Here is a 13666-nt window from a genome sequence, read left to right on the forward strand (position 1 = left end):
TACCATCTTCGGCTCCTTCGACCCATCCCTTGACGCATTCCTTGAGGCTTTCTGATGTGGACCTGGACCGAGTGGTTAAGAGGCTCTTAGAGAACCCAGCCCTGGCCAAAATGCTGTCCGCTTCGAGCCACTCGGCTTCGAAGCCTGAAACCCCAGCCATAATTTCTCCCCCTCCTCCTCCGAAGACTCTCGAGCTCTCGGAGCCGGGGCAGGTGGAACCGATGTTGGTAGAGCCCTCTGAGCCGAGGTTTGATCCACCTCCCTCAGCTCCATCGACCTTGATCTCCTTGGTTCCGACCGGGGAGTCTCGGGGCCGACAGTCCCTCGCTGGCTCCGGGGTGGAGAGTCAAACCAATACTCGGTTCTGACCCTACCCCTCGGGGCTTCGGCGCAGGTGGCTTCGGCTCCGTCCTCTGGATTGGAGCAGGGGGTCTCGGCTTGGGGAGAGCTGTCGGCATCTTCAGAGCCGACAGACTTCTCGGATCGAGATTCTGGTGCCTTCGATGCCATGAGGAAGGTCATGTCTGCTAGGACCACTACCTCCTCGGATCTGTCTTCCCCTCCCCTTAAAGGGCCTCGTTCTACCTCTTCTCCACAGGTCCCCACCAAGCGTCGAGATCCAGGGACTCAAGTATCCCCATTAGGTGGCCCCTCCTCTCTAGGGACTTCACCGGATGCTCCCACCGATGAAGTACCTAGGAAGAGACTGTGCAAGAGGAGGCACTTGGATTCCCCACAGGAATCCCTGACATCAGATACCGACTTGGAGGAATCAGAAGGGTCCCCACGATTCCCCTCAGAGGATGTCTCATTTGCAGACATTTTGGAGATCTTAAGACAGAGGGGTGATTGGCAGTCCCTTGCCCCTACTGAGGACGAGTCAGTCCTCCTGAAGGCCTTTGGATCTCAACCATCCACCTCCTGGGTTACCCCGCCCTTCGACGAATTGATGGAGCTGGTTGCTCGAAGGGCGTGGGAGTCCCCTGACTCAGTGGAACCGGTCCCTCGGAGGCCCCACAAGTTTATTACTTCCCCTACTGACAAGGCTTTTCTTACAAAGGGAGTCCCGGTTGATGCCATGGTGGTGGCGGCAGCCACCAAGAAAGAGATGTCGGAAACGTCTTCTTCTGTCCATCCTCCTAATAGGGATTCTAGGATGATGGACAGGTATGGGAAATGCATATTTAGTTCTGCGGCATTTTCCATGAGGTCGCTCAACTACCTGACACATTTTACCCGCCTTCAACGAGATCTCCTTAAAGAGCTGGGAGATACTCTCCAGGATAACACAGCTGATGCAGTTTCTGAGAAGGTGACTGCACAACTCAACACCCTCAATTTGATAGTAAACTCATCCATGCGACTCATTTCTTATGCTGCCAATGGATCGAGTAGGGTGGCAGGCTCAGCGATAGCTCTTCGGAGACAGTCCTGGATGCGCCTTTGCTCAAGCCTTCAAATCTTCCTTCGTCAATACCCCATTCGATGGGTCCACCTTATTCGGACCCAAAGTTAAGGAGACACTTACTAGGTGTGAGCAAGAAGGAAAGCCTGTCTGCTGCAGGAATCCATTTTTCCACTCCAGCTAGACCGTACCCCAAAGGGCATCGAAGTGGAAAAATGTGGTTCCAAAACCCCAAGGAGCTTTCCAATCCACACCTACTGATACCCCCTGTAGGGGCAGAGGGGGGGGGCAGATGCGGTCAGCAAAACCAGGGCGACAGGGAGCAGTTCTCTGGTAAGCCCTATCAGCGGTCCTGAAAGGAAGCCCGGCTGTCCTTCTCTGGAGGCAGTCGGGGGTCGCTTGGCTTTATACCCAAACACCTGGCTAAACATTACAACGGATTCTTGGGTAAAAAGCATCATTGCCAGAGGTTATTACATTCCCTTTACAAAAATCCCCCCCATGTGTACAAGGATTCCAGACGTTCCACCCAGTCTGAGAAAGCTAGCAGCCATAGAAATCCGAAAACTGCTAGACAAAAAGAGTCATCCAGCCAGTCCCGGCGGACCAAATAGGATCCGGAACTTACTCAAGGTTCTTTTTAGTTCCAAAGAAAACAGGGGACTGGAGGCCCATACTGGACCTCAGCAAACTCAACACCTTCGTCAAGAAGGAAAAGTTCCGGATGGTCACGCTTAAGTCGATTCTTCCATTCTTAGCAACAGGTGATTGGATGTGCTCTATAGATCTCAAGGATGCATACTACCACATCAAAATGGACAGATCATCCAGAGATCACCTGCGTTTCTGGCTGGGGGCCAGTCATTACCAGTTCAGAGCCCTGCCCTTTGGTCTTACCACAGCCCCCAGGGTGTTCACCAAATGTGTATGGCAGTGGTCACGGCTCACCTGAGACGATTGGGATTCTGGGTGTTTCCATATCTGGACGACTGGCTCCTCACCACCACCTCCAGGCATCAACTAATCCAAGCAAGAGACTACACCATAAGCCTTTGTTCCCAGTTGGGCATAACCTTAAATTTCGAAAAATCTGTGTTATCGCCCTCGCAGCATATTACATTTATAGGAGCAGAACTGGACACCGTCAATTCAAGGATCAGGTTGCCTCAAGCAAGAATCGTATCTCTAAAAAGTCAATTATCCAGTCTGTTGGTCCAAAACAAAGCTCCTGCATCCCAGATACTGCAGCTATTGGGCACAATGGCAGCCACACTGATAGCAGTCTCGTTAGGGCGCATGCACATGCGGATACTCCAGTGGCTACTCCGCACAGTGATCTTACCAACGACTGCCCATGTCACACGAGATCCGGTTAACGAATCTTTGCAAGAAGGATCTCAATTGGTGGCTGAACAACGACCAAGTGATAATCGGACGTCTCTTTGTTCTTCCCCAACCCAGAGCCACAGTGACCACGGATGCTTCCCTGATAGAGGGGGGGGGGGCTATTTCAGGGAAAGACTGTCCAAGGCACTTGGTCAAACATGGAATCACATTTGCATATAAATGTCCTAGAGCTGAGAGCAGTGTTCCTGGCATTGCAACACTTTCACGACTCTCTTCCTCCAGGTACAATTGCTATCCAGACGGACAACATGTCAGTAGTCTGGTACATCAACAAGCAAGGGGGAACCAGATCGTATCCCTTATACTGAGAGGCCCTAAGAATTTGGCAATAGGCTGTATCCACTGGACGCTTTCTGATAGCAATGCACATCACGGGGTCATCCAAAGTGATAGCGGACAAGCTAAGTAGGGCCATGCTGTTGCCTCATGAGTGGTCTCTCAAAGAACAGGTGGCAGACAAGGTTTTCTGCATATGGGGCCAGCCCTGTTGCGACCTATTTGCATCTCCGATGAATGCCAAATGCAGCAGCTACTTTGCCCTTTATCCCCCACCAGGGAGCAACCTGAGGGATGCGCTAGTACATGATTGGCCCCCGGGCCTCCTATATGCCTTCCCGCCAATTCCCAAATTCCTACAGAAAGCCAAAAGCCTGGGAAGGACTGTGATTTTGATAGCCCCATCTTGGCCTCAGCAGATTTGGTTCCTCTTCCTGCAGAAGTACCAAGTGGAAGAACCATGGATCCTGGACCCAGTGCCAGATCTTCTGACTCATTCGACGGGGGTTCTTCATCCCTCCCTCATCTCCCTAAAACTGACAGCTTGGCTGCTCCAATTCCCATATTAGCCAGGTCTCAAGATTTGTCTCTCGCGGTCCAACATATTATAGTTTCCTCTCATAAACTGTCTACCAGGAAGCTATATAACAGCAAATGGAAACGATTTGTTCACTGAGCTTCTCATCATGACATTGACCCTTATGTGGCACCTATTCATATCATCTTAGAGTTCTTGTCTTCCTTGTCCCATAATGGCGCAGCAGCTGCCACCATTAGATTTCAATTGGCTGCTATTTCCAATTTCCGTGTAGGGTTTAACGGGTCTAACATCATGTCCCATAGACTATGTAAGGCATTCTTAAAAGGGACCCACCATCTCAGACCGCCTATCAGACACCCTGTCTCTCCCTGGAATTTGAATCTAGTTTTATCCCAGTTGATGCTCGCCCCCTTCGAACCCGCCTTATCATGTCACTTAAAGTTTCTGTCTTGGAAAACTATATTTCTAGTAGCCATTACATCTGCACGTAGGGTCTCCGAACTCCAGGCCTTGTCCTCCAAGCCCCCATATTTGATTTTTCACCCTGATAGGGTCTCCCTCAGGACTAACCCTACCTTATTTCCCAAGGTCTGTTCAGAGACTAACTTAAATCAGTCCATTGAGCTTCCAACCTTCTTTAGACACCATGCCAACAGACTGGAATATATGTTACACAAGCTGGATGTATACAGACAATTGAGATTCTACCTGGATAGGACGAAGGATTTCAGACAATCGGATCAACTCTTTGTCTCTTACGCAGAGAGTAAGAAAGGTTTTGCAGTATCAAAAATCACATTATCCAAGTGGCTTTCTGACTGCATTAAATTCATTTATTCCTCCACTAATCAACCATTAACAACTAACATTAAAGCCCAGTCTACCCGGGCTGTTTCTACGTCATTAGCTCATGCAGCTCGTTTGCCCTTGGATACCATCTGTGTAGCCGCCACTTGGTCAAAACCTCACACGTTTATCACTCATTACAAAGTGGACAAGGACCTCCAGGGACAGGGCTTCCTTTGGTTCCACTGTGCTCAGGAATGTTCTCCAGTGAGCCACCCAGGATTAGGGTGCTTGGGACGCTACCCACGTGTAAGAACAAAACGGCGAGATAGAACAACTTTACATAAAGAAGTTATGTCCTTACCATAACGTTCCATGTGAGTTGTTCATCTCGCCTTTTTGTTCTTACATTCCCGCCCACTTTCCCACTCCGGTTGAGAAAGATGGTTGCCTTGGTGGATTGGTCAACTTTTGTCAGCCTGTCTTCTGGAACACACTGTTTCTTCCTTCTACAAACTTATAGCTACCTAGATATGTAGGCACTATAGTTCTATTTCTTCCTGTAAGCTGTCTTGGTTGCAGCATGCTAGAGCTGGGGATTTACAGTAGACCATCATGGGATATACACTAGGTCTTGAGCTTCTCTGAGAGTCTGAGCTTGAGAAGCGGCCTACTCGGAGCCGAGGGATCGGCTCCAAACCCACGTGTAAGAACAAAAAGGCGAGATGAACAACTCACATGGAACGTTATGGTAAGGACATAACTTCTTTTTTTTGGGGGGGCTCAGTGGCTGGGTTAAAGGTCATGTGCTTTTGTGTCTGTGATCTGTCCAGTTAGTGGTTTTACTGTTTTATAGAAGTATTTAGGAGAAGATGACTGCCTATTTTCTTTTATGTAGATGAGCTTAGCAGAATTAATTGCAGTTTTGTTTTTTTCCTGAGACCGAGAAATATTAGATGCAAGGTTTCATTGAATTTTATTTTCCGTTGTCGCCATGCCCTGTCTTTGTTCCATAAATGTTAGTCTCATTTGTGGATTGCTCTGATGAGTCTGTCTGCTATCACGTTGGATTTCCCAAAGATGTGCATTGCTATCAGAAAGCGTTGGGAGGAGGTTGCCCACTGCCCTTCTCTCAGGGCCTCCCGACAAAGGGGGTAAGACCTGGTTCCTCCTTGTTTGTTTATGTACCACATACACAGAGTGTACATGACTTTTATTTGCATGGAATTCTGGAAATTACAGAGGGCTGTCAGCACAAAATAGTAGAAAGAGGACAGTATTTTAAAGGTGGCATTCACATTCCTATATATTTTGGTTGAACGGCCATGGTCATGGTACGCTTTTCGCACAGTGCGAAAATAGGGTGTTCCACATTTTGACCATTTGTCACACATTGCAAAGGTCTGTGTTCCACATTGGCCTCTTAGCAGGTTGAGACCTATGTCCGCAGGGACAGGCCACCCAGGTCCCTACAGCAGAGACAACAGAGAACCAAACAGTGGACCACATCTACCTCTAAGGCAGGGAGCTGTAAGCCATCCCTCTGTCGCAAAAACTCTCAGTGACTCCCAACCACCCTCTGCCCTCCTTTCACCCAAAAGCTCGGAGGAAGGCTGTCCCTCTGCAAAGAAAATTGGCTGTCTGTAACCAAGGACCAATGGGTCTTAAAGGTAATTTTTCACGGAAACAAATTCACTTTCATTGAACTCCCAATTCCTAGAGGGTACCCAGACTTGCCTCCCAATCAGTGGGCAGAGGCATTAAATCAAGTCCAAACTCTCATAGCCCAGGGGTCAGTAGAACCTGTCCCCACAAATCAAGCAGGCAAAGGCTTTTATTCCAGGCTTTTCCTTGTTCCCAGAAAGGAGGGCAGTTGGCACCCCATCCTGGATTTGTTCATTCTGAACCCATCCCTGGTGGTCCCCAAATTCAAAATGCTAACCCTGCAGCAGCTACTGCCTGTGCTGACAAAAAATGCCTGGTTAGTTACCCTTGACCTAAAAGATGCATACCTACATATCCCCATAAGGGAGTTCTGCAGGAAATTTCTGAGTTCCAGAGCAGGCTCACAACGCTTACAGTTTTTCTTCTCTTCCCTTTGGCTTATCTACTGCTCCCAGGGTTTTCACCAAATGTTTAGCCACGGCCATAGCATTTTGTAGACAAAAAAATATACAGAGTTACCCTCATCTGTTTGACTGCCTCATTTAGGCAGAGAGCAAAGAAAAGCTGCTCCAGGACCTACACTTTGTCAAAACCCTCCTAACTTCCTTGGGGTTCACCATCAACTAGAAGAAATCAAAGCAGACTCCCTCCAGGAGGATCATTTTCCTGGGAGCACTGCTGGACACAGCATCCCAAATGGCCTTCCTATCCCCAGAAAAGCAGAGCTTCCCGCCTGTCTACTTTACCCAGCTGGCATCCAAAAGTCACCTCACAGTGAGGAAGTCCCTGCAAGCCTTGGGGTACATGGCTTCTTGCATCCTTCTAATTTCTCTGGCCAGGCTACACATGAGGAAACTTCAGTGGTACCTAAGGAACCTTTGGTCTCAACACTCTCAGCCTCTAGAGACCTCTCTCCCTCTGATCCCCTGTATAAGGGCGATGTTTCTCTGGTGGGCAGGGGCCTGTACCAGGAACCAGGGTCTCCCCTTCATCCACTGCCCCACTGGGCAGACCATCACCACCGATGCCTCAGACATCGCTTGGTGCACCCACCTAGCAGGCAGGTGCACCCAAGGTCTTTGGGATACCCAACACCTTCCCTTGCATATCAACCAGAAGGAAATGATTGCAGTGCAAAAGGCTTTGACATCCTTCCAACCCCATCTCAGGCCAGGAGATCTCCTTATCAAAACAGACAACACCACAGTAATGTACATCAACAAACAAGGAGGGACAGCAGGCTAGCCATGAACCTCTGGCTGACTGCCTCCTCCATGGGATTACACTTAATAGCCCAATACCTACCAGGGGTCAACAACACCCTGGCAGACCACTTAATGGACCCCCACGAATGGCAGCTCCACAAAAAGATCTTTGTGCAAGTCACTCAAGTGTGGGGAAATCCAGAGGTGGATCTCTTTGCTTCACACATCAACCATCAGCTAAAGAAATTCTGCACCAGGGAGTATCACCACCTGGCGTGGAAGGCGGATGCCTTGACCTTCCCACTTCGGGTACGCATTCCACCTCTGCCTGTTATTCCCAAGGTACTCATCAAGATAAGGGAGGAGGGGGCCCAAGGCCATCCTCATTGCTCCAGATTGGCCCAGACAACATTGATACCTCTTGCTGCGCAGCCTGACATCACGTCCTCCCAGGCAGCTTCCCCAGATCCCAAACCTCTTGACTCAAGCGGGGGATGCTGCACCCAGATCTGCAGACTCTCAGTCTAGCAGCATGGCTTATACTCCTAAGGTAGGAGAAGGGCTTCTGCTAAGGAAGCAGGTCCTAGTCGTCATCACAGAGGCCAGAAGGCCCAGCACCAAAAATTCTTGCACAGGGAAATGGAAAAGATTCTGCTCCTGGGGCCAGTTCCTCACAACCTTCTGTCCCTGTTATTCTGGACTATCTAGCAGAATCACTCAATAGTGGCCTCTCCTTCTCTTCTGTTAAAATCCATGCCTCAGCCATTTCAGCTCAGTTTAATACAGACCAGCCCCTGTTCTGTTACCCTTTGATTAAACAATTCCTCAGAAGGGCTTCTAATATCAGACGTCCCAGAAGGCCTCCCACGCCAACCTGGGATCTTAATTATGTTTTGGAAAAACTAATGTTACCACCCTTCTAACCTGTTGCTTCAGCAGAACTGAAATTCCTCTCCTGGAACACTGCTTTTTTGCTAGCTGTCACCTCAGCCAGAAGAGTTTCTGAACTTCAGGCACTGATGGCTATTGAGCCCTTCATCATTTTCCATGCAGACAAGGTTTCCCTTAGGACTAACCCCTACTTTATGCCCAAGGTGATATCTAATGTGACTCTCAACCAGGCCATTCATCTGCCTACCTTCTTCCCTAACCCTCTAAACAAGGGAGAAAGAATTCTGCATTCTAGACTTGCACAGGCAGCTCAGATACTACCTGGACCGTACTAGGCCCTTCAGAAAAATGGACCAACTTCTTGTCAGTTTTGCCCTTGGGGCAGAGGGGAAGCCTAAGTGCTGCAGGGCCTTCTTACCCATGCCCAGGTCTCTAACTAACCCTGCCACCCCTCTGTTCAGCTTCGGGAATCCTCCCACAGGTGATAACTGCAACAGTGAAACACGAAGAACATAGTACAGTTGTGTACACTTACCATAAATGTAAATGTTAGAGTGTATTCACTGTTGCAGTCTTGGTTTCTCTCCCTCCTTCCCCTTATATCCTCTTTCATTATGGAGACATAAGCTTCTTGGGGTGGTTGTTAACCACCAGGACCGCTTTGCCATATTTCCTGGGGCTTCTCACTGGTTAGGGCAAGAAAAACTGATGTAATGGCGTCGGCTGCCTTGCTTTATAGCACTGGCGACCTGACGTCGTCAGTCTACAGGTGTCAGAGCTGACACAGAAAAACATTGACTCTGGTATTCAGGCCGGCCGAGGGCTACGGCAGCAGGGATAACCCACAGATGATGACTGCAACAGTGGATACACTCGAACATCTACATTTATGGTAAGTGTACGCAACTGTGCTTTATATATTCAGTTAAAACTTTACCAGAACAGGTCTTTCACTTGGGATACTCCTTTCCCTTTCATTTCTCCTGTACTCTGATACAAGTCCTTGATAAGCAAGGTAGTCTGTAGCCTGTAGGCCAAACTTCTTCTTGGCCTCATTCCACTCTGTTACCTTTCCCTGTCTGTAGTTATTTGCCTCCCAATATCTTGGTTCTTTTAGCAGTTTTCTCTAGTAAATTCCAGCTCCCTCGTCTATTTTCTGTAGTCCTACTTGCAGTCATCTCCAGTGGCAAAATCACCTTTCTCCATTCTTCGTTTGCTTAGTTAATAGAGCACTGTCTACAATTTATGAATCTAATATTCTGTATGTTGTTCCCCTCAAGGGTCTGCATCCAAAATCTCACTCTCTCCTTACTTCTTGAACTTTCTTCCTGCTTCAACATCATCCCTTTCCACTTTGAATTATAATCTTCTATTTGTGTTATATATGAACCTTAAATCAGGTAATCCTAAACCATCATGTTCTATTGGCAGGATCAACTTATCCCACTTAACTCTTACTGTCTTCCCCTCCAAGATAGATTGCTTCAACTTTTGAGTAATTATTATCCAGAACTACTCCTCTAGTTGATAAAAAAAAATATGCTTGACCGTTCTATAAAACTAGATGACACTGTATTAAGCTTTTTTTAAACAAGCATCTTTATGGAACTATCACTTATAATCATACATTTATGTAGGTTTATAGGTGTGTACTAGGCTAATGGCCCTGGAGCCTTTATAAGCCAACCCATCAGATTACCCTGGCGTTGTGTCACCCGACCTTAGTTCCCAGTGCCACTGGAGTGATCCCTGTGGTGAATTTTCTATTTCCCATCCACTCATCAAGATTTCTCTTGAAGAGGGCCAGTGAGGCGCTCCGCTTGACATGTATGGAAAGTATGGAAACAAATCATATTGACTTATTTTCTATTGCAAACTTTATACATCATAGACAATCTTCTGTACAGTGATAGTCAGTCAAACATTAGCTCATTCAATTCCTGCCTTTCCTTAAACCTCATTCCTCCTCCAAAACATTATTTTGCATGTATTCTTCCCACAATTTCCATTTTCTTTTTCTGAAATTTGCACCTACCCTTTTCTGAAGATCCCACTTCCACCTCTTTTATTTATGTTACTATATTCACTTTTTCTAGTATGGTTGGTTTAGACTTTGATTTCCATTTTCTAGTAATTGTTTTTTAGCAGCAACCAGAATTAAACTCAGCAATGCCTGACTATGTGTAAGTAATTCCGATTCTGTATCACAGATCAAAAAAATAATTTCCTTAGTTGCATCAATTTGCTCATCCAGTATTTCTGATGGAGTAGTCTGTAGGGAATTTTTAAAATCTGAAAAGAAAAAATTATCGGACACTGCTGTTTAAACCAGAAAAGTCACCAAAAGCAGTAAACACATAGAAAATATGCCGCCAGACTCCACTCAAATGAAGGCTAAAAGAATTTATTCCAACACGAATACACGTACAGAACACATGACCACATGAACGCCTTTGTTAAAAAATATATTGCACCAGCGTTTTCGTCTCTTCCAATGACTTTTTAAAAAATTTTTAAAATCTGCCAACTCCTTACACACTCAAAAAATATGTTCCCAGTTACCTCTTTCTTCCCCACAACGCCTCCAACATTTACAGTCTACCGAGGAAAAATTCTTTGTAGTCTGCTTGGAGTATAAAATACTATGCAGACACTTCCAAGCAAAGATCCTAAATCTTCTAGACTTTGTTGCATATTTGGGAGCCATACATATATCTTCCTATTATTTCTTTGTGAATTGCTTAGCCAGTCTCCCTTCCCAATCCTTTCTAACCTTTTCTGATTGATTTCTGTAGTCATGCAGTATTTTATATGTCCTATTAAGTATCCCTTTTTAACAGTGTCGTCTGTTCTAGATTCTACTAAAAACTCTACCAGTGCTGGTCTTTCACTTAGGATCCCCGTGTGCCCTTCTCTTGGCCTCTACTCTGATAACAAACCATGATAGGATAGGCAATCTCCAGCCTGCATCCAAATGAATTCTTGGCCTTTTCCCATTCTGTTATCTTTCTGTCTATTAAACACTTGCTTCTAGTACCTTTGTTCTTTTGCCAGGTTTTTCCAGTAAATTCCAGCCCCCTCTTGCCTAGTATATGTACCCCTAATTGTAGTCATCACTATCAACAGAATCGCCTTTCTCCATTCCTGTGTTGGCTGAATTATTAGAGTACTTTCTGCTGGTTTATGAATATAATATTGTGTAGGATTATTGTTGTTCTCCTTAAGGATCTACATCCACAATCCCAGCTGTTTTTTTATTTCTTGAGCTTCTCCTCTTTTCATTGTCATCCTGTCCCACTTTGAATTATAGCTTTCTGCTTTTGCTATGTATAGGAGCCTTAACTGTGTGGCTCCGAAATACCCCTCCAAATCAGGTAGTCCCAAACCACCTTGTTCTACTGGAAGGATCACCATATCCCAGTATACTCTTGCCCTTTTCCCCTCCCAGATAAAATTCTTCAACTTTTTATTAATTGTTATCCACAACTTCTACTCAGGTTGATAAATATATGTTTGATCTCTGTATAAAACTAAAGGAATTAAACCCCTTTTCACTGCTTGTATCTTGATGTGATGTCCTTATCCATAAAATAGAGCTTCCAGCTTCTCAGTTTTATATTGTCTTTTTAGTCTTTCCCACATGTGAGTAACTGCCATAGCAGAATCCTTTTTAACCCCATACTCCTAAGTACTTAATTTTATCATGTCCCTTTAAACATAGATATTACTGAACCAATTTGTGTGAGGGTGTGTAGTTTACAGTTATTGTCTTGCCTTTAGTTTTCTTAATTTTGTATTCCTAAAAAGACTTGAAACTGTCTCAGAATATTCTACAATTCTGAAATGCCCTTTTCTTATTTTATCAATTGAATAAATAACTCCCAAACGCTAAAGGTGGTCTGTCACAAAAACAGTCAATATTGGCAGAAAAAAGACAGAAAATCCACCCAAGGATGGCCAATCAATGAAATCCACAAATGTTCCAATTAAAATGTAGTCCTTTAATACGAATAAAACTTCGACTTGAAATAAAATGAAAAATAAAAAAGCTCAAAACTGTCCCTTGAAGATATCCGATAAGCGCTTTCGACTGTTGTCTTCCTCAGATCGTATAAAACACTAGGGACTTCCATTTCCTTTTATATGTGGAATTCTATACTGTTTGACCTATCACCATTGATGAATACTTGGCAACATCCAATCCTGTCTTGTTATCTCAAGATTAATTTGCATGTTATCAACTCTATGCTTCTGCTTCCCGCCTTTATTAAATATGTAAATTAGATGTTCCAGTCCTTCATTTTGATTGGATGTATATTGTGTTATTGATGATAATGTGAGCAAAGTGAGTATTACTCTTCCATTTTCCTTTAATTCTCAAGACCAATAACAGGTGGCGCTGTTCTAAATGATGTAGTATCCATAAGTAAATAGAAGCATTCATAAATACTCCAAATATTAAATCTTCGAAGGAATTTGTGAATATAACTTTCTATTCATTACAATGCTATGCAGGTGTGATGGATCTTTACCTGCATAATCAAAATAATAATAAGCAATCAGTGTAATATCCTTTAACAATGGCCAGAATAAATTTGGCCTTAATCAGGTAAAATTCACTTGTTGTTACTATCATCAGACAAAATCCAAATTACAGGTTTGTCATATAGATGGCGCAGTAGTTTTGTTGTTATATACTTCTTCTGTTCTTAAATATGAAAATAACTTTTTCCATTATATTCTCTTCATTCCTTAATATAAGGATGTATTCCTTTTATTAATAAAGATATAAAGAAGATGATGTTGGCTAATAAGCGGGCAATAAAATGTCCTTTGACAAAAGCTGAAAAATGACTTTGGTCTCAGTCAGATAATGCTCACATAGTATTGTCTTTGTCAGTTGGTTTTAAAGTTGTAAATTTGTCAATGAAATATAGATGGCACAGTGGATTAATTACACTTTACATCTTCTGTTCTTTAAAACAGGTTTAAGGGGGACTATGCTATTTAAACCAGGGGGTTGATCTGCCCTCAGGTTAATAATCCATTTTGTTTCTTTCAGCTCTGTCAAAGTCTCAATGTCCCCTTTGCGTGGTCCAGAGAAAGCTCTATCAATGACTTTAAATAGAAACTTGTGATTTTTATTAATAACTGTGTTGTGCCAACGCATTATGTATTTCCTTGTTCTTAATATCCAGTTGATGTCTCTGTATCCTTCTTTTGAAGCATTGGTTAGTTTTTCCTATGTAGAATGATGTACAAACCTCACAGGTAGCTAAATATACAACATCCAAGGTTTTAAATGTTGCTTTGATGTTGAAAATGTAGTCTTTCCCTGTAACCGGATGTGTAAAGTGGTTGCTATCATCTATCATACAACAGATATTACAGTTCCCACATTTTATTGTTCCTTTCCGTCCTATTATTGTATTTGGTGTCTGGATGTTAGTACATAATAATCTTTTCATATTTTTCTTCTTTTTGAAACAA

At 44.5% G+C, this 13666-nt stretch overlaps 1 protein-coding gene across 1 annotated transcript in view; it reads left to right on the forward strand.

The window, feature by feature from the left end:
• Nucleotides 1-13666, forward strand: part of LACTB (lactamase beta) — a 405242-nt gene that overhangs the window by 360070 nt on the left and 31506 nt on the right. The window lies entirely within an intron of this gene.

This window comes from Protopterus annectens, chromosome 7.part0 (assembly GCF_019279795.1).
Source record: "Protopterus annectens isolate FY-2018-M chromosome 7.part0, PAN1.0, whole genome shotgun sequence".
In the NCBI taxonomy this organism is placed as follows: Eukaryota; Metazoa; Chordata; order Ceratodontiformes; family Protopteridae; genus Protopterus; species Protopterus annectens.